The sequence below is a fragment of the Scyliorhinus torazame genome, chromosome 11 (genome assembly GCF_047496885.1).
Source record: "Scyliorhinus torazame isolate Kashiwa2021f chromosome 11, sScyTor2.1, whole genome shotgun sequence".
In the NCBI taxonomy this organism is placed as follows: domain Eukaryota; kingdom Metazoa; phylum Chordata; class Chondrichthyes; order Carcharhiniformes; family Scyliorhinidae; genus Scyliorhinus; species Scyliorhinus torazame.
This window is the reverse complement of record NC_092717.1, coordinates 234,856,687-234,878,593: the sequence shown is the minus strand read 5'-3', so window position 1 is coordinate 234,878,593 and position 21,907 is coordinate 234,856,687.

The window sequence follows — 21,907 nt, the reverse complement described above, 5'->3', positions numbered from 1 at the left end:
AACTGTCCGATCACCACCAGGGGGGGGCCTGAGAATGGTTTAGTGTTTGCCCCACAAAGGAAATGTTGTACAGGGGGTACATTATGCTGTCGCCTCAGTTGGACTAAACCTCTCAGCTGCAGGTATCGACGATGGAGAGTAAATGAAGAGCCCTCAACGGGAAGAAGCGAAGTGCAGCCAAGAAAGGAGGATCCTTGGTGAAATAAAACAGATGCAATTGTAAATAGTTGTATGGATTCGCAGGTCCCAGTTACTTGACTGTGATATATGTACAGGGACCCTTACGTTTGGGGTTCCGGTGAAATGTGTATATGTTACTGTCTGCTTGAATTAAGTATGGTCTTGTCTTTCCCTTTTATTGAAATCAGGGGTAGCCTAGATTAAGGGAACTGTCTTGGGACTTGTAGTTTCGCATGTTGTTGAGGGGGGCCTACGGTCCACACAAAAGGAAATAATTGCCCTTCACCTGTGTCGATACGGTCCAAGCATGTAGGGACGTATCGAAGGGGCATCTGTAAGGTTTCGGGCAATTCGGCCCTTTTGGAAAAACTCAGAGACTGTAAACTGACTTTTCAGCCAAGATAACAGAACCAGTTTTCCCAGCAGGCTTGGCCCGCTGAGCTGAGTAGGGACATAAGTACATAAATATTTACAAACACCCCCCTAGGAGCTACAAGGAAGAAGGAGCCAGACAACAAGATAACATCAAGACACAGACAAAGGGGCACGGGAATACACAGGAGGCTTGCATGCAAGCAGGACAATGGGATGGTCATAGCCCCATGCAGATGTAAATGACCTGGCCTCCACCAGAGCAGAATCCAATCAACACCCCATCAACATAGCAGCTATCTCCGGAGCAGATGGAAGTCTTTGAAAATCTTCAAGGGAGCTCAACCTCGTTATCTCAAAAAACAGACTGGAGGCGGACCTAGGGGAGGTACTCCCATCTCGACAGGTCTGACCGGCTCAAAGGGGGCGGGACCAGCGGGAACTTTAAATCTTACCTTTTTCAATGCAAAAGGGGCTGGCCGATCACAGGACAAAGCCAGGTAAAACAATATAAAAGGGGCTGTGTTTTCGATTGGGGGTCTCTTCGTTCTTGGCTCGACCTCTGCACCCCTGACTTGACCTCTGCAGCCTGTGACCGTAAGTACTCTGCAGCAGCTTGCGAAACTCCCTTGACTTTAATAGTGGTTGAGGCTTTGGGGAAGGGAACTTGTTTTGTGCCTTGTGATATTGCTAAAACCTGTGTAATCATAAGAATTTTCGTTGTGTCCGCTATATTACTTTTGAATAGACATAGTGTGTATTAGAGCATAAGATTTTATTGTGTTTCTTCTGTTGATGATTTTGACCTGGGTTTTACAATAAACCTTGATTTGATGATAATTGGAGTCGTTTAAATTCTTCAATCCTTCACCAGCGATCTCTGACCAAGTCATTGTTAAAATACTCCTCACCTTAATTCCGGGTTCAAGAATCGAGGGTCATCTTGAGCGATTCACTCAGGACAGACTGCTGGTTAGGAAATAAACAGCAGTGTCCTATTCTCTCTCTTGGGAAAGCTACTCTAGTGGAGTAGGAACCGGGTGGGTGTTGCCCCACCGGCAAGAGAGAGAATCACCTGGGTATTGGTAGGGGTCTGGAGATCTGTGTGATATAAGTCTCAGGCTGTCGGTTAGGAATAAACGGCAGGCTTGAATCAGTGCTCTCTTCAGTGGAAGTGTCCCAGTGCGACATCCCCTGGCCTCTGAAGTTTCAGTGCCAGCTGGAGAGAGACACACACAGATATTCAAACCCCAGATATCGGCCCAGTAGTGGAGTAGCGGAGATGGCACCCTCTACAGGACACGCATTAGAAGAAATCTCTTTAAAATTGCCCGGCCACCTAGGTTCACAAACAGCAGAACTCGCAGCCATAGCATATGTAGTGCAGCACCCCGACTCTTTTCCAACTCCCGCAGACATACATTCGGACAGTCTATATGTATGCAATAGCTTGACAGAATTCCTGCCCTTCTGGGAATCTAGAGGATTTGTTTCAGCCGACGGAAAACCCATACCCTCTGCCCCTTTGTTAAAGCATATTCTTAGGACTGCATCAGACCGAACGTACGGTATAATTAAAGTGAGAAGCCATCATCGTTCGTCCCCACCTGGTAATGTAAAGGCAGACGCCCTAGCCAAGGTAGGATCACGCCATGGTCACTTTTGGCAGCCCCCCGAAAGCAAACCGATACACGCAGTCCAGGTTTCCCAGACCAATATTGAGGATCTATCTCAATAAGCAGATGACACCCTCAAACAGATTTTACACGGCAACTTCCCAGCCCCCTACGATAAATGGAAGGATGCACTGACGGTACAGGACGGCATAGATTTGAAAAACGGAATTTATGTGGTCCCCACCCAGGACAGAAATCAGCTCATTTCCCAGTTTCATGATGGACACGGACATCAGGGGATAGACAATACCATTGCCCATTTAAGACCATTGTGTTGGTGGCCCGATTTAAAAACCGATGGAACACATTATGTAGAGAATTGTCTTATCTGTGCTCCGGAACGATACACAAAGAAAGGACAATTATGCCACACCCGACCTGTTATTGGCCCTTGGACAAATTTGCAACTCGATTTCATTGGCCCCCTCCCCCCTTGCAGAAATGGTTTCAAATACGTCTTAGTTATTTCTAGACACCTTTACGAAATGGGCAGAAGCATTTCCCTCACAGACAAACACAGCAAAAGCCACCGCTAAGATTTTGACCAAACAGATATTCACACGCTGGGGTCTCCCCCGCAGCATTGAGTCAGACCAAGATTCCCACTTCACCGGCAGAGTCAAGCAAAATCTTCTAACAATTTTTGGAATCAGACAAAAATTCCACATAGCATGTCACCCCCAATCCAGCGGCATTGTTGAACGAATGAATCGCACTTTAAAAGCGACCATTAGGCAAAGGGTGCAACAGAATAATACCACATGGGACACAGTCCTCCCATTTGCCCTTATGTTTACACGGAACACAGTATCCAGTTCCACAGGTTTCACCCCCCACACTCTCATGACCGGTCGACCCATGAAGGGAATTGAATATTTATTAGGTCTCGATTTGACAAGCTCCACAGTCACCGCCCTCACTCATGAAAAAGCGGTCCAACAAGTCACGGACAATATTAAAGCAGCACAGCTTGCTGCAGCTGTCCGACTAGGCACTAGATGGAAGCAGAGTAAAACCTGCTTTGACAAAACCGTCCATCTCGTAGAGTATACAGTCGGTCAGCAAGTAATGGTTTCCCTTTACAACCCCAGTTCTTTCCTCTCCCCCAAATATGCAGGACCCTATTCCATATCAGACAAAGTGAGCCCCTCAGTGTACAAGATAATGTACCCCAATGGTAAAACTTGTTGGCTCCACATCAACCAACTCAAAGTCCATGGAACCCAATGTAGCGACTCCCACCACATCTCTCTGGCAATAGGAGATGATTCCACCCCGTCCATTGACAACCAAGTCCAACCCTCCCCCAGCCATGCTAGCATGTCCACACCCACAGACCCGACCTTGCCTCCGCCCACAGGTACAGACCTCCACCTTGAGCTTGACTCCGACGACAGCGACAGCCTCCCCAAATTGATTGCTATCCCTGACCAATGGTACGATCTCTCTGCCCCCAGTCACCCCAGGCCCCGGAACCACGACAAGGATATCTTCGCCTCCCTACCTCCACTTCCACAGCCACCGCCTAACGACAGTAACTTGCCCTTCACTGCCACCGCCCCTACGCCTCACGACAAACGAACCCCCCTTTGGCATCGCGACAACTCTTGTAGACTGGTAAGACATGACGATTCGGATCCTACGACAGCCCACGCGGCCACGGCTCAGAAACGGCAGACACTAGTCTGGCAACCGGGAGATGGTGATGATTCAGATTCTGACTCTCGTTTCGGTAATCCGTTTACAACACTGTTTGGTACAGAACTCTGAGGTGTCCAGATGATGAGAAAGAGACACCGCCTAAGTATTAAGGTGTCCTAATTTCTGATGGAGCTTGCCCGCCTTTTTCCTTCTTCTTTTCTTCTTGTTACATGGTTTTAATTGATGTCGGCCTGACACCCAATTTCTTGATACAGTCATTATTACTCGTCTCACAGAGACATAGATGCCATTTACTGACCAATGGCCATTAAAGGAACAATTGTTGGATCTCACATGACTACAAATCCTTTCCGCTCGTTTCAGGTAGTGGAGTAATGGCATTAATCCCCGCCCTACCTGAGGACCCCAAATGCATCTGGTCAGTTAAGCTCGGGTAGTGGAGCAACGGCACTGATCACCGCCCTACATGGGCATTCCACCCATTCTTGCCCTGCCGCGGCCCACACGCACCTCATGTTCCTGTCACTTTGAGTACTCTGGAATGGTTCTTTACACTTTTCACTGTTTTTGGCAGGTCTTAGTTTTCCCTTCTCTGCTCTTTTATTGTGGTTTAAAGAATGCCCTTTGCCACAGCCTGTACACGCATCCCTTTACCTTCCGCCACCCTCTGGTCGTTCCCCATCTACTATTTACGCATTTGGCACACTGGTTTGCCACATATGCTGCTACACGCGAACTACCTCAGGACCCTGGGACGAAGAAACTTTATAAAACTGGCCACCCTAAAATTCGGCTGGTTAAGATGAGCCTCAACCACCTCTGGTTGCAAGTAAAGAAAAGACTGAACGAAGAAATTGTCCGCCCACTCCCCGCATCGACCACAAGCTGTGAGAATCTCTGTACTTTAAAAATTGGTAATTCTTGTCTCTCAAAACTTTATTTCAAAGAAAAAATGAGGGAGTCACACATGTGACGATCATAATGGGAAATTGGATTAAAGAGAGAAAGACAAGTAAAATGAGATATTAACCAAAGATAATAACAGATATTATGCTTGCACCGCCAGGATCACACAGAACACGGAAGAAGACAAGATGAAGCAAGGATTGCTGACATGCGTTTTTATCTTCGCTGGACTCCTACAACTGCGCGTGCAACGGACTATTTTAATGTACCCCACACCAGGACCGAACACTACCACACAACACGACACCCCTAGCACGGACACCACACCACACATAGAGATAGACACTGAAACCCCCACTTTGTGTGAAAACATCGCCAAATGGAACCCCCTTTCATACACAGTAGAGGCCCTTCTAGTAATTGCAATAACCTGCAGTGTCATTCAGACACTTCGACTCCGTAAATGTCGCAAGAGCCTCCTGCTCCCTGATATATACACTCCGAGCCCCCTTCTTTGGGATTCAACAAACTGAACAAACATTTTAACTGCTCCTAAGAATTGAAACCATGTACCTCTGTAACTTTGCTACATTAAGTAGAAATGTGATGCTGCTGCTTTTAAATTTTTGTACTGTACATAAGTTCTTTTTGATATTTGCCAGCAGCATAAGAGTAGTTTAGATAGTGTTAGTTGGAGATTCAATTGTGCGGATAAGTTAAATATTTAACGGTGAAATGTTTTGTAGTGACCAGTTAGAAATTAGTAATTTGTGATGTGTTAACAGAATTAGGTAAATGCCCCAAAATATAGGACAGAGTAGTGTAGAACCTGTCCTTGACCAAGAGTGACTGGCACACCAAGGATGATAAGGGAGCAACAGTGTGATCCACCACGCTACGCGTACAGGATCAAGAGGACGGGATGTAGCCATCTGAGATGGCCATCCAGATAGCTAGACCTGATCGAAACCCCCGATCGTTTGCAGTTTAATGGCCCAGGCTGATCAGCACCACGCCCTTTACTCAGAGAGCCAAACCGCCAAGGACCTGTCCAGCCACCAAGGCACCCGCCCCTTTATTAGCCAAAATCAAAGGCAGTGATCGAAGCCTGTCGAATTATTGGGTCCAAGATTTTCTTTTTTTAATTTAATTTATTTTTTTTAAATTTAGAGTACCCAATTCATTTTTTCCAATTAAGGGGCAATTTAGCGTGACCTATCCACCTATCCATCTTTGGGTTGTGGGGGCAAAACCCATGCAGACACGGGGAGAATATGCAAATTCCACACGGACAGTGACCCAGAGCCGGGATCGAACCTGGGACCTCGGCGCCGTGAGGCAGCAAGGCTAACCCACTGTGCCACCATGCTACCCTATTGGGTCCAAGATTAAGGATTGCCCCAAAGAGCGCGAAACTCAGAAGGATGAAAAGGGACACAGCAATGTGTTCTTTCTCTTTTGGACCCGGCCTGTGCCAGCCCAACTGCAGCAAAACGACCAGACAGCCAAATTCAAGACCAACGATCGCTACCTGACAGTTGAACCCAGCAGAGACAGAGCCACTTCTTCAAACCAGCCACGTGATCAAGATAAAGGCCTTATCCACTTGCACAGTGCCGGTCGCCTGAAGTTAAGTTATTGTAGTTGATAGGTGTAGTTTAACTTGTAGTATATTGTGCTTGCATGTCGAAGTAACCCTTGTGTGTAAATAAATCATCTTTGAACTTGAACTGACTAACTGGTTGTGTGGTCATTTGACTGATATATGGGAAAGCCTCGTGTTTCAGTAAGAGAAATAGAAACACCCACAGTATTGGCGACGCTGTTGGGAGTTAACATCATATCATAATAAGAGCCTCAGTATCATATTGGCGACTCGAAAGAGCAACATTATTATAGTATTCCATTAAATTGGCAACAAGATTAGGTGGATTGGCCATGATGAATTGCTCTTAGTGACCAAAAAGGTTAGGATGAGTTATTGGGTTACATGAATAGGGTAGAAGTGAGGGCTTAAATGGTTCGGTGCAGACTCGATGGGCCGAATGGCCTCCGTCTGCGCTGTATGTTCTATGTTCTAAGAAGGAACTGTGCATTTATCCAGTATCTCGACAAGGGGCTGGATTCTCCGGCCCCCCAGCCGTGTGGTTCTCGGGTACACCGTTTGCTGGCGGCGGGAGTACCTACACTCGCCACTTATCCATTGGATTTCCCATTGAAGCTTCCCCAACGCTGCCAGGAAATCCACGGGCGTGCGTGCCCTGCCGGCTGGAACAAAGAATCCCAGCGGCCAGAGAGGAACGGCCATTATAAAACAACACTGGACACTGATCAACAGGAGCAGAGGTATCCAAAAGTTTAGCCAAAGAGGTAGATTTTAAGGATTTGAAAGTAGAGCAAGGTAGAGATGCTCTAGCTTTTAACCCCTCCCCCTTTCAAGACTCTCCAATCAGTGGCAATGGTTTCTTTCTAACTTCCATTGATTTAAGTCTATCTACATTTTGATTTTAAACTTTTCATCTTTAATTTCAAATCTCTTCATGGCCCTGCATCTCCCTATCTGTCAGTCAGCCACACAGGCTCAAAGATATCTGCACTCCTCTCATTCTGGCCACTCGAAATTTGGCTCTCACTCCATCTCCAGGTTTGCTGACGACACGACCGTAGTGGGTCGGATCTCGAACAACAATGAGTTAGAGTACAGGAGGGAGACAGAGAACCGAGTGGTTTGGTGTAACGACGACAATCTCGCCCTCAATGCCAGCAAAACTAATGAGCTAGTCACTGACTTCAGGAAGCAAATGTCGCCCCAGTGCACCTCTGCCAAAGTACACCCCTGTCTGCATCAACGGGGCCGAGGTGGAGATGGTTGACAGCTTCAAATTCCTAGGGGTGCACAGCCCAACAATCTGTCCTGGTCCAACCACATCGACGCTACCCCCCATCTCTCCCTCAGCAGCCACCATGCCGGTTTCACGATTTTTATAAGCACGAGTGAACCGCCATCGGGAACTCGGCCCATCGGAGGCGGAGTATTGCATGGGCCTCGGAGATTACTAGATCGGCCCGTTAATGACATGCAAACGGTGTTTATTGTACGTGCGATCCGGACGGTATTGACATCGCTGTCGAGGTGATGGTGCAGAGTGAGTTGGTGTCAAACTGGCGCCCGCTACAATTTTGGATTCGGAACCTATTCCCCGCCCAATCGCATTTCCTGATTTCGGTGTCAGCCAAGGGAGACTCCCGACCAGCTTACTCATGGAATCTTGGGCCCATTTGTCAAAGGAAAGAGTGGGTGTAGTTCACACCATCACTTTGGCGAGGCGGGGCCTCATAATGGGTGGAACTAGTTCCAAAGAGATCGGGGCGCCATCCTTACAAGGCAGTCTGATTAGTGCTGCAGCCTAATGGTCCTCCAGCCCCCATGATGGAGATATGGGAGGCTCCCCCACCGCCCCCCCCCCCCCAACTGACATTCATCCCCAGGAACGACACCCCACCGCCCCCTGCCCCCCCCCCCCCCCCCCGCACCCCAACATTCATCGCAGGTAACGTGCACTACCCCCCACCCCGACAATACTCGCCGCCCCCCTCTGCTCAGTTTCCACTCTCGCCCTGCCCACTGTACATCAATGCACCCTCCCCACAATAGGGCTCCCACTAGGATCTTACCGTGACACTGCCCTGACATGTCCCTCTACTCCCCTGGGGGGCTAGACCTACCTCTGCACACTGGAGGGGTGCCTTCGACTGCCTCGTCCCTGGCTTAACCTTTTGTAAACGTTGGTGAGATAGGAACATTTCGTGAAGGAGGGGGTCATTTCGCGGAGAGGGGGGCGTTAATAATATTAAATTGAATCACATTTGTTGATACTAGGTTCCCATTCTTTGTGGGCGCGAATCTCATAAAGTCGCAGGCGAGGAGCGGGAGAAATGGAGGAACACGGTTTCTCCGGCGACAATCCCGTTTCCTAATTCTCGTGATATTTTCCACCCCCACCGTCAATCACACGGGTGGTTGATTTGATTTTTGATTTATTGTCACATGTACTGAAGTACAGTAAAAAGTATTTTTCTGCGGCCAAGGGGAAGTACACAGTACGTACATGGTAGACAAAAAAGAATTATCGACAGAGAACATTGACAAATGGTACATCGACAAACAGTGATTGGAACAAGGAACCAAACAAAGCAAATACATGAGCAAGAGCAGCCAAGGGCATCGTGAATAGTGTTCTTACAGGGAACAGATCAGTCCGAGGGGGAGTCATTGAGGAGTCTTGTAGCTGTGGGGAAGAAGCTGGTCCTATGTTTGGATGTGCGGGCCTTCAAACTTCTGTACCTTCTGCCTGATGGAAGGGTCTGGAAGAAGGCAATGCCTGGGTGGAAGGGGTCTCTGACAATGCTGTCTGCTTTCCTAAGGCAGCGGGAGTTGTATACAGAATCAATGTGGGGGTGGCAAGCTTGTGTGATGCGTTGGGCTGAGTTTTTAAAAGTAAATTTAGAGTACCCAATTATATTGTTTCCAATTAAGGAGCAATTTTACGTGGCCAATCCATCTAACCAGCACATCCTTGGGTTGTGAGGGTGAAACGGGGGAGAATGTGCAAGCTCCACACGGACAGTGACCCAGGGCCAGGATTCGAATCCGGGTCCTCCGCACCGTAGTCCCAGTGCTAACTCTGCGCCACTGGCCGCCCCACTTTGCTGAGTTCACCACACTCTGCAGTTTCTTGCGATCTTGGGCCGAGAAGTTGCCATACCCGGCTGTGATGCAGCCGGATAGAATGCTCACTATGGCACATCTGTAGAAGTTTGTGAGAGTCGATTCAGACATGCCAAATTTCTTGAGCTTCCATCGGAAGTAGAGACGTTGTTGCGCTTTCTTGACTGTTGTATCAATGTGAGTGGACCAGGCCAGGCTGTTGGTGATGATGACCCCAGGAACTTACAGCTATCGACCATCTCCACTTCGGAGCCATTGATGCAGATGGGGGAGTGGGGGGGGGGGGGGGGGGGGGGGGGGGGGGGGGCTATGCTTCCTGAAGTCGATGATCAATTCCTTGGTCTTTCCGACAGTTAGAGAGAAGTTGTTTTCAGTACACTATGCAGCCACGTGATTTATCTCCATTCTGTAGTCTGATTCGTTGTTGTTTGAGATACGACCCACCAGTCGTACCATCTGCAAAGTTATAGATTGAATTGTAGTTGAATCTCGCCACACAGTCTTGTGTGTACAGGGAGAAGAGGACTGAGCATACGTCCTTGCGGTGCCCCGGTGTTGAGGACTATTGTGGAGGAGGTGCCGTTGCCTATCCTGACAGGTTGCAGTCTGTTGGTGAGGAAGTCAAGGATCCAGCTGCACAGCGAGGGGTCAAGTCCAAGATTGCGGAGTTTGGTTATAAGTCTCGTCGGTGAGTGCAGGCTTAAGACCACGCAAGGGATCACAGTCTCAGGATATAGGGTAGGCCATTTAGGACTGAGATGAGGAGAAAACCCTTCACCCGGGGTGGGGAGAGGGTGGCGGTGAATTCTCTACCATGGATGGTTGTAGAGGCAAATTCACTGAATATGTTTGAGGAGGAATTGCTGTACTTCAAAGGCATCGAGGGGTATGAGGAGAATGCAGTAGTATGGTGTTGAGTTAGAGGATCAGCCATAATCATATTGGATGGGGTAGGCTCGAAGGGCTGAATGGCCTCCTCCTGCTCCTAATTTCTGTGTTTCTAGTGTCGTCAAATGTGACTCAGTGTTATTTTTTTATAAAGCTGCTGTAAAGCACCTTGGGAACTTTTATTACATTAAAGATGACCTATAAATCTAAGTTGTTGGAGTTGCTGTTGTACTCCATCTGTTCCCTTTACTATCTTCAAAGCTTGGATCAAATCGTCCCTTAACCAACAAAATTATTGGGTAAACAAGGCTGTCTTGTGCAATCGCCCCTTGCCAAATAACCCTTGGTTTGTCTTCAGCGTTAGCATCATATGGAATATCATTGTGAATAAAGTTTCTGCAGTGCTTTTATTTTTTGGACTACTATAAATGTAGCAACTGACTTGTGGATTAAAACGTGCTTCTGTTAGCAAAGTATTTTCTCCATGGACCCAATCACCAGAGATTCCATAAATTGAGAATTTCTAAACCGGGTCAGAAATTCAGGGGGCACATCTTAATTTGGAAAGAAGTGAGAATTTAGAACTTGCTACCACACCAAAGAGTTGAGGTGAATATCATTGCTTCATTTAAGGGGAAACTAGTTAATTATGTGAGGGAGAGAGGAATAGTCGGGTCAACGGGGTTAGATGGGAGGATGGTGGGAGGGGGACTGTGTGGAGCAAGATCACTACCACGGCTCTGTGGGGTTGAGTGGCCTGTAAAATTCCATATAATTGGGTGGCACAGGGGTTAGCACTGCCCACCTCGCAGTTCCGGGGACCCGGGGCGACAACACTCTTGACCACTGCAACTCAAAAATCAAAGGCGCCTACCGTTCCATCCCCCGACCGCACTTTGGGAAATCAGACCATAAGACGGTGCTCCTTCTCCCGGCATACAAGCAGAAACTCAAGCGGGAGAATCCAGCTAAGAAGGTTGTGCAGTGCTGGTCCGAGGAGACAGAAGAGCTCTTACGTGACTGCTTAGAGACAGTGGACTGGCCCATATTTAAGAACTCAGCGACCAATTCAATAAGTATGCCACCACCGTCACAGACTTCATCAGCAAATGTGTGGACGACTGCGTGCCAAAGAAAGCAGTACGTGCGTTCCCCAACCGGAAACCATGGCTCAATCGCGAGATTGACTACCTACTGAAGGACAGATCTGAGGCGTTCAAGGCAGACGACCCTGACCTATACAAGAAATCCAGGTACGACCTCCGCAAAGCCATCCGGAATGCCAAGAGAGAATATCAAACCAAGCTAGAGTCACAGACAGACTCTCAGCGGTTGTGGCAAGGACTAAACAACATAACGGGCTACAAAGCAAAGCCGAACAGTATCTCTGGCAGCAGCACACCCCTCCCCGATGAACTCAATGCATTCTATGCTCGGTTCGAGCAGGTAACCAGCAATCCGCTGGCGAGTGCCCCAGCAGCCCATAATTCACCCATACCCACCATCACAGCTTCCAAAGTCAGATTGGCCTTCCTGAAAGTGAACCCTTGGAAGGCGACGGGCCCAGACGGGATCCCTGGTCGTGCACTCAGAGCCTGCGCGGACCAGCTGGCAGAGGTATTCGCGGACATCTTTAACCTGTCCCTACTCCACTCCGAGGTCCCCACCTGCTTCAAGAAGACCACCATCATACCGGTACCAAAGAAGAACCAGGCAACGTGCCTCAATGACTACCGTCCAGTGTCCCTGACTTCAGTCGTAATGAAGTGCTTTGAGAGGTTGATCATGAAGCGCATCACCTCCATACTCCCAGAACGCCTTGATCCACTGCAATTCGCATACTGCTGCAACTGGTCCACATCAGACACCATTTCTCTGGCCCTACACTCATCCCGAGAGCATCTCGAAAACAAGGACTCCTACATTAGACTCCTATTTATTGACTACAGCTCCGCCTTCAACACCATAATCCCAGCCAAGCTCATATCAAAGTTCCAAAACCTAAGACTTGGCTCCCCACTCTGCAACTGGATCCTCGATTTTCTGACCAACAGACCACAATCAGTAAGAATGAACAACAACACCTCCTCCACAATAGTCCTCAACACCGGCCCCCCGCAAGGCTGCGTACGTAGCCCCCTACTCTACTCCCTGTACACACACGACTGCGTGGCAAAACTTGGTTCCAACTCCATCTACAAGTTTGCTGACAATACGACCATAGTGGGCCGGATCTCGAATAACCATGAGTCCGAATACAGGAGGGAGATAGAGAACCTAGTGGAGTGGTGTAGCGACAACAATCTCTCCCTCAATGCCAGCAAAACTAAAGAGCTGGTAATTGACTTCAGGAAGCAAAGTACTGTACACACCCCTGTCAGCATCAACGGGGCCGAGGTGGAGATGGTTTGCAGTTTCAAATTCCTAGGGGTGCACATCTCCAAAAATCTGTCCTGGTCCACCCACATCGACGCTATGACTAAGAAAGCACAACAGCGCCGATACTTCCTCAGGAAACTAAGGAAATTCGGCATGTCCGCATTGACTCTTACCAACTTTTACAGATGCACCATAGAAAGCATCCTATCTGGCTGCATCACAGCCTGGTATGGCAGCTGCTCGGCCCAGGACCACAAGAAACTTCAGAGAGTCGTGAACACCACCCAGTCCATCACACGAACCTGCCTCCCATCCATTGACTCCATCTACACCTCCCGCTGCCTGGGGAAAGCGGGCAGTATAATCAAAGATCCCTCCCACCCGGCTTACTCACTCTTCCAACTTCTTCCATCGGGCAGGAGATACAGAACTCTGAGAACACGCACGAACAGACTCAAAAACAGCTTCTTCCCCACTGTCACCAGACTCCTAAATGACCCTCTTATGGACTGACCTCATTAACACGACACCCTGTATGCTTCACCCGATGCCAGTGCTTATGTAGTTACATTGTATATGTTGTGTTGCCCTGTTATGTATTTTCTTTTATTCCCTTTTCTTCCCATGCACTTAATGATCTGTTGAGCTGCTCGCAGAAAAATACTTTTCACTGTACCTCGGTACACGTGACAACAAACAAATCCAATCCAATCCAATCCAATTCTGGCCTCGGGTGACTGCCTATGTGGAGCTTGAATTTTCTCCCCGTGTCTGCGTGGGTTTCCTCCGGGTGCTCCGCTTTCCTCCCACAATCCAAAGAAGTGCAGGCTTGGTGATTGACCACGCTAAATTGCCCTTTGGTGTCCAAAAGGTGAGTTGGGGTTTCTGGGTTATGGGGATAGGGTAGCGGCGTGGGCTTAAGTAGGGTGCTCTTTCCAAAGGCTGATGCAGATTCGATGGGCAAAATGGCCTCGTTCTGCACTGTAAATTCTACGATTCTAAACGTAAAGCAAATTCTGGCAAATATGGGCTGAGAAATCTGTTGGCACTTGCACCCATTTTATGGTGGGTAAACATCCAAAATGGCAGGAAGCAGATTACACTTATGAACATTCTGTGCAGGATGAGGATCATCCATAAGAAATAGGAACAGGAATAGACCATTCTGCCCTTCGGGCCTGCTCCACCATATCATAGCTGATCTAACACTCACGAAGTTCACTTTCCTGCCTTATCCCTGTGACTCTCAATTCCCCAGCTGATGAAAAACCTATCGATCTCAGCCTTGAGACTGTTCAAGGACTCAGGCTACACGGCTCCCTGGGGTAAGGAATTCCAAAGATTCACCACTCTTTGAGAGAAGAAATTCTTCCTCCAATCCGTCTTGAATGAGCGTCCCCTGATTCTGTGTCTATGTCCTCTGGTCCTACACTCTCCCAACATTTATCCTGCCTAACCGTCCAAGAATCCTAAGACTCTATATTACTCCCATATAGGACTTATGCCTGATACAGGAGACAGCTCGTAAAGCTCATGTAACTTTTCCTTCTCACATTGTCCTCAATTATTTCTTCAATTTGCCTCTGTGGCCTGGGATCTCTCCGCTGTGCACATATTTATTTTCATGCTCCCTTTGTTGCTTCCAGAACGTCTATCCTCATTGACCTCGCACTAGACTCTTACCTGGCTTGTCTCTTGATGCATATATCACCTTGCTAAGCGCTTAAATCCTCAAGGTTTCTTTTTCATCATTGTTATTCAGCTCTCTGCTTTTCCCATGCTGATCCTCAGGTTGCACTTATGAATTTTAATTAACTCAAATATCATTGTTCAGCTCACAATTGTCTCCTTCCAACTGCGTCACTTCTCAGTGTGTATTTTGTTTTGAATGTACTCGGTGCGTGAATGCTATTTAGACCCTCAGCGTGCCTTGTTTTGTCCTGAGAAATCATTCTGTTCGCAGTTAAATCATCTAAGAAACCTATTCCCTCAGCATTGTTGCACATTCATTTAGAGCACAAGTTGCATTCACCTCAGCCAGCCTGATTAGAAGTCGTCTCTCACTCCAGCTTACCATCAGACCTCTTAATTGGGTTAATGTAGAACAGGAAACTGGGCTGTCTTCACATAGATTGAGAGAAGGGGACATAGGAACAGGAGTAGGACATCCAGCCCCGCGAGCCTGTTCTGCTAGTCAAGTAGATCATGGCTGTTAAGTGTCTTAACTCCATCTATTTGTTTTGGTTCTGTAATCTTGAATTGGTTACCGAACGATCTATCAAACTTAGTGTTGAAGTTTTTAACTGACCCCCATCAGCCTCAACAGCAAAAGGTGAAGTGGGGTTATCGGGATAGGGTGGAGGTGTGGGCTTAAGTAGGGTGCTCTTTCCAAGGGCCGGTGCAGACTCGATGGGCCAAATGGCCTCCTTCTGCACTGTAAATTCTCTGATCCTATGAAACATTCTATGATCTCCCTTGAATGGGCCAGCTCTGAATCTAAGGAGCAGCAGAATCTAAAGAGAATGTAGCACCGTGGTTAGCACTATTGCTTCACAGCGCCAGGGACCCATGTTCAATTCCCGGCTTGGGTCACTGACTGTGCGGTGTCTGCACGTTCTCCCCGAGTCTGCATGGGTTTCGTCCGGGTGCTCCGGTTTCCTCCCACAGGTCCCGAAAGACGTGCTATTAGGCGAATTGGATATCATGAATTCTCCCTCTGTGTACCTGAACAGGCGCCGGAGTGTGGCGACTCGTGGATTTTCACAGTAACTTCATTGCAGTGTTAATGTAAGCCTACTTGTGACACTGAAGATTATTATTATTATTATTACTGGAACTTGCCCCTTCAAAAAGCTGTAGAAACCTGGCCAATTGAAACCTTCAAGATTGAGTTTGATAGATTGTTGGTCACCCATAAAGGGATAAGAGATAAGGGGCAAATGCAGGAAGAGCCTGGAAATGTTCTGACTGAATGGTGGAAAAGGCTCGAGAAGCCAAATGGATTCCTCCAGTCCCACGTCTTACCTGCTGGAGGTTTTTAATATTTGTGTTTCTGGAAAAGGGCCTATCCGCGTTGTCAGTTAATTGAGGTTTGTTCCACTGGGAGATGTAATTGGGTCCATTTTGTAGCCGCACTGTAAAGTACGGTAAAGCAGCATTTCCTATACTAATTTCCCGAACACCACCCCATTTTAACATCTGAAAATTACCACAACTCCAGATGCCAACTGAATCAAAACAGCAACAAAGTAGCAAGGCAACATTCAGTACATAATTATTAAAATTAGAGTATTATGCATCAACATGTGATGCATGTGAGGCAATCGGTGCTTTTAAACTTTGTCATTTTTTGAGGCCGATCCTGACTGAAAACAAAGGAGCAGTCTTGCAAAAAGGAAAAGGCAATTGCAAAAAGGAAACTTACCCTCACAGTTTCTCAGACAACAAAAACAAATTGAGGATTGGAAACCAAACCTTCCAGGGAGACTGAACCCAGTTGAGAGATATAAAAGGGCAGCGATCAGTCCAAGCTGGGTAGTAGTAGTTGCTGAGTCCAGAGCTGCAGAACGGACAAGTTGAAGAAGACAAGAGTCCAGATCGAGAAGTTGAGAATAAGTTGCCGCAGCCGTTTCTGTTACTGGAGGGTAACAGTGGTGGCCTCCACCATCCAGATGGGGTAGAGCAGGTTCTGCAGATGTGTGCCGTTTGTGGTGAAGGCCATGTCCATGGAACCCAGGTCGGTTGTTTGTTGCTGTCAGCTGGGGATCAGACTGGCTCTTAGAAGGAGAGCAGCTGAAACTCTTTGTGAGGAAGACACACTTTGAAGGCCTTTGTGACTGACTGTGATCACTACAATCTGAGCGGACCACTGAGCCAATTCATAAGCTCGGACTTAGTTTTGTCTGATGTTTAATTTATGCTTAACTTACATTGATGATGGATGTTAGATGCAGAACAAGGCCAGCAGCGGGGGTTCAATTCCCGTACCAGCTTACCCGAACAGGTGCCGTAATGTGGCGAATAGGGGCTTTTCACAGTAACTTCGTACTTGTGACAATAAAAGATTATTATTATTATTATTTATTTTGTAAATATGTTTCTGGTTTTAAACAGTGGTCAGCACTGTTGCTTCACAGCTCCAGGGTCCCAGGTTCGATTCCCGCCTTGGATCATTGTCTGTGCGGAGTCTGCCCGTTCTCCCCTTGTCTGCGTGGGTTTCCTCCGGGTGCTCCGGTTTCCTCCCACAAGCCCCGAAAGACGCGCTGTTAGGTGAACTGGACATTCTGAATTCTCCCTCTGTGTACCCGAACAGGTGCCTGAATGTGGCGACTAGGGGCTTTTCACAGTAACTTCACTGCAGTGTTGATGTAACACTACTTGTGACAATAATAAAGATTATTATTAACCCGTGGCTTCATAATCTTAGCAAATAACTGCGATTCCACATTTCTATACTGAGATTGAAACATACATTATAAAAATATGAAAGTCTGTACTTTGTAAGAATATTATTATTTTATGCATTCACCAGTCCATTAGTTCATCTAAGCCACTCCAGTTCGTGAACTTTAGCGAGGAAGCAGCAGATTCTCATGTTGAGTATGTGAAGGTGGTGAATGTTGGAACCCTGAGTCATCCTGTATCATCAGGATGATGGGGTTGGGCTCCGACAGGCCGCAGATCAGCAGAGGACCACCTGGGTCATGGCCGAGACTCAGCGAAACGGCTGTGGGTAGGCACCGAGGGCTTGGAGCGAGCGAGCGTAAGAGATAAACCTGGAACAGGTACGGTCCGCCCCACTTGGGCTTCATTGCCACTGTGGTGAGCAGCCTTGGAGGAGGAGGAACTTGCGACCCCTTTCGCTTGTTATCATCATAGAATCGCTACAGTGCAAAAGGAGGCCATTCGGCCCATTGAGTCTGCACCGACACTTCAAATGAACATTCCACCCACATCCACCCGCCACATCCCTGCAACTCCATAACCTAACCTGCACATCCCTGGACACCAAGGGGCAGTTTATCAATTTCTTTTGTGATCCCAATTGGGGTTGTGACCCACTGATTGGGAATTGTTGCATTAAACACCATAACATCGGATGCCAATTAGTCAGGCAGCCGGAACAGGCTGCATGTGAGCTTTCTCCCTCTGCTGTCGGCGTCGACGTGCCCCTGTCGGCCATTGCCAGTACTGATGCCACGCCTGCCCAAGTGGTAGCATTATTCACTGAGCTACTCTCTCCGGTTTGCATTCTATACAGCTCCATACCTTTCACTTCGCAATCGGGTTTTGTAAAATTCTGATTCAGGTAATTGTGGGGAGGAAGGGGCGCAGTAGCATTGTCGCTGGACCCATAATCCAGAGAGACCCAGCGTACAGTTCTGGTGATCCAGGTTCAAATCCTACCACGGGTAGATGATAAGAATCTAGAATCAAAAACCCATCTGGTTCATGAATGTCCTGAAATGTCCTCATTCAAGGGCAATTAGGGAATGGGCAATAAATGCTGTCCCAGCCAACAACCGCCTACATGAAAGAATAATTTAAAAAATAGTGCATACATGTGTGAACATGGCAAGCAATGCAGACGCAAGCTGACAAACTGAGTTTACTGACTGCCATTTAGCGTGTTTGTCATTTGGCACCAGGGAGAATCCCATAAATCCAGTTCAGCTTTTCTGCAGATCTGCTGCATTTTAATCATCAGAGATCTTCAGCCACTGTCTTCGATGGTGCACACAGTGCAACTACACTTGTGGGACCTGCGTCCTCTGCCGCGACAGTGTCACCAAACTCAGCCTGCCCCGAGCTCCGTTCTGCCAAAATATATTTTGCTGTTCAAGCTGAAAACTTGGAGTTGTGTTTTTCCGTGGGTAGTTTGTGCCGGTGGAGGCAGATTAAGCAGTAAGTTTCAGTCGGGTATCTGATTATTCCCTAAATTCTGGAAAGGTTCCATCAGACTGGAACGTGGCAAATACAAAACCTGTGTTCAAGGAGGGAGGTAGGCAGAAAACAGGAAACTACAGGCCAGTTAGCTTGATCTCTGACATGGGGAAGGTGTCAGAATCGATCATTATATCATAGATCGATCGGGAGGTTTTAGAAAAATACAAGGTCATCAGAAAGAATCAGCATGGTTTTACTAAAGGGAAATCATGTTTCACCATCTTTCTGGAGTTCTTTGAATAAACAACACGTGCTCTGAATAAAGAGGCCTGTAAATGCACTCGGACTTCCAGAAGGGATTTGCACGGTAGCACAGTGGTTAGCACAGTTGCTTCACAGCTCCAGGGTCCCAGGTTCGATTCCTGGCTTGGGTCACTGTCTGTGCGGAGTCTGCATGTTCTCCCCTTGTCCGCGTGGGTTTCCTCTGGGTGCTCCGGTTTCCTCTCACAGTCCAAAGATATGCAGGTTAGGTGGATTGGCCATGCTAAATTGCCCTTAGGTTAGGTGGGGTTACTGGGTTACGGGGGTGGGGTAGTTGTGTCAATTTAAGTGGGTGCTCTTTCCAAGAGCCGGTGTAGACCCGATGGGTTGGTTTAGCACAGGGCTAAATAGCTGGCTTTTAAAGCAGACCAAGGCAGGCCAGCAGCATGGTTCAATTCCCGTACCGGCCTCCCCAAACAGGCGCCGGAATGTGGCAACTAGGGGCTTTTCACAGTAACTTCATTTGAAGCTTACTTGTGACAATAAACGATTTTCATTTTCAAATGGCCTCCTTCTGCACTGTAAATTCCATAAGATAAGGTGCCACGTCAAAGGTTATTGTGGAAAATAAAAGCTCATGGTGTGTGTGGGGGCGGGGGGGGGTGTAACATTTGCTAAATTTCCAGATGACCCAAAGATTGGTAGGAAAGTATGTTGTGAAGAAGACAAATGAATTTGAAGACAAATATAGATGGGTTGAGTGAGTGGGCAAAATAACTGGCAGGTGGAGTATAATTTTGGAAAATGTGAACTTTTCACTTTGGCAAGAAGAATATGAAAATTACTTAAGTGGCAAATGTCTGCCAAATTCTGAGGCGCAGAGGGATAGGTGCTCTCGTTTATGAATCAGAAAACGTTAGTTTGCAAGTACAGCAAATAATCAAGAAGGCTAATGGAATGTGCACGTTTATTACAAGAGGGTCATAGAATCAGAGAATCCGAGAATATACAGTGCAGGAATTGAACATAAAAGATGCTGGATGATTTCTGTCACTCCCCATTCATCTCACAGAAACAGAAGTGCATCTCAATTTTCCAATGAGTTTCAAAACAAATTTTGTCCTTGCACATTGGCTCAATTTGCCACAGAACATTTAGTCTAATGGCATTAAGTATCCTTTCATCCATATGATCACTAACAATCAACCTCATTGACCCAGGAAATAGACAAGTTCAATTGTGGAGACTCGCTCCTTCAGGTTGAGAATTGTTGTTGGATTTCATTTTGCAACTTAATTTTCCTTTCTGCTTTTTCTTTCTCTCTTCCCTCATCAAATAACCTGTTCCCTTTCTTTATCTCTTTCTGTAGCATATTGGGCATTGAATTCACTTGCTCTAATTCACCCACCTTGTCAGTCCTTTCTCTGTTTATTTCCCAATCCCCTCGGGTAGGGAGGAAGACATCGTTCACCAAGTCCGTAGACGCCCCCTTACGTGCTCTGCACCACTATCAGCTCACGCTATCAGCAATTTTGCGGACAAAATATCTTTGGGCTGAAGTGTGCAGGGACAAGTCGAACTAACAGTGGGCGGTAGGTGCCCCAGTCCAGAAGCTTCAAGGGCCGCGTCTGTAACGAAAAGATTGGAAGTGAATAGTGTTAGGAAATTATTTGCAGTTCCTTCTGTCGTAGCAACTTATCCGGTCTCAAAATCAAAGATTGTCAAAGTCACTGCTGCATGTGTGTGGAATTAATGTGTCATTAAAAAACCCTAAAACTGCTGAAGTTACAGTGTAATCTCCTGTCGTTAAAAAAACCCGGACATTTACCATTATAAATGTGAGCGACTGTTTAGTGACTCTGGTTTGGTTCGAATGTTTCATGATTGGTTTCTGGAGCTTAGTTTAATTTGCAAAATGGTCATTTCTATTCATGGCCTTCTCCTTTTATGAATGATTGCTGCCCTACAAAGGAAAGGAATGCTTTGGAGAGTTATGTTAACATTGCACCTTCACCGAATAATTCATAAGAATGTTCGAACATCATCGTAAAGCACAGGAGACAGATTACTTTTCTGCTGCTTGACCTGCTTTTGGTTATTAAGTGGTCTCTGTACCATTTTCACTCACGTCCCTTGTGAAGCGCCTGATGCCTGAGCGTGAGTTCAGTTTCATTGGCTGGCTGCTCGTTAGCATTTCTGTTGAGTTTTCGAAATGATCCTTTCCCTTCTCAGTCTCCTGTCCTGTGGGGCATACATAATACATTGCATATTCATGAACCCTTTCAACTGGCCTTTTACCACAAAGACATTTTCCACTGATCTCTCTGTTTGGCCCGTTTTATTTTACTATCTGCCGTGCTCCATCAGGGGTGCTCTGTTCTCATGTTATTTATTATGGATATCGCTCCTGCTGAATGTGTCTGTTGAATGGTCCCAGTGGCGAAGGCCATCATTGAGTTAAGATAGTTAGAAGACTAGTTAATGCCTGAATGTGAAGTTACGTCTCAGTGGGGCCCTGGCCCATTGTATCAAATTCCCATCACAATTTCAATAAGTACCTGCAAAGTGTAGCTTTATGCTAAATTAAAATTTTCATATCTATTGCCCATCATGAGCAATATCTCATGTAATGCTCCACAAAGTTTGATTCAAACATCTTTTCAGATAGTAATGCCGGCCCACTTGATTTCGTTTTCAGACTTCAAAGACTATGGTTTGCATTTCCCCCTCATCCCACCCAAGGTGTTTCTATGGATGTCCTCCTTCAGTGCCAAGTGAAGTATTTTGTATCAGGGCACTATTCGTTCAATTAGATAAATAACGTTGCCCTGACAAGCTTTTCCAGAGAAACTAATCACTTGAAGACTTGCATTCCAATTCCAAATACTCTTCCCACCCCTTGTGCTACACTGAGCAAACCTTTGTCTCTTTCTATAGTTAGTAATCCCCAGGCACCAGTCTGTCGCCA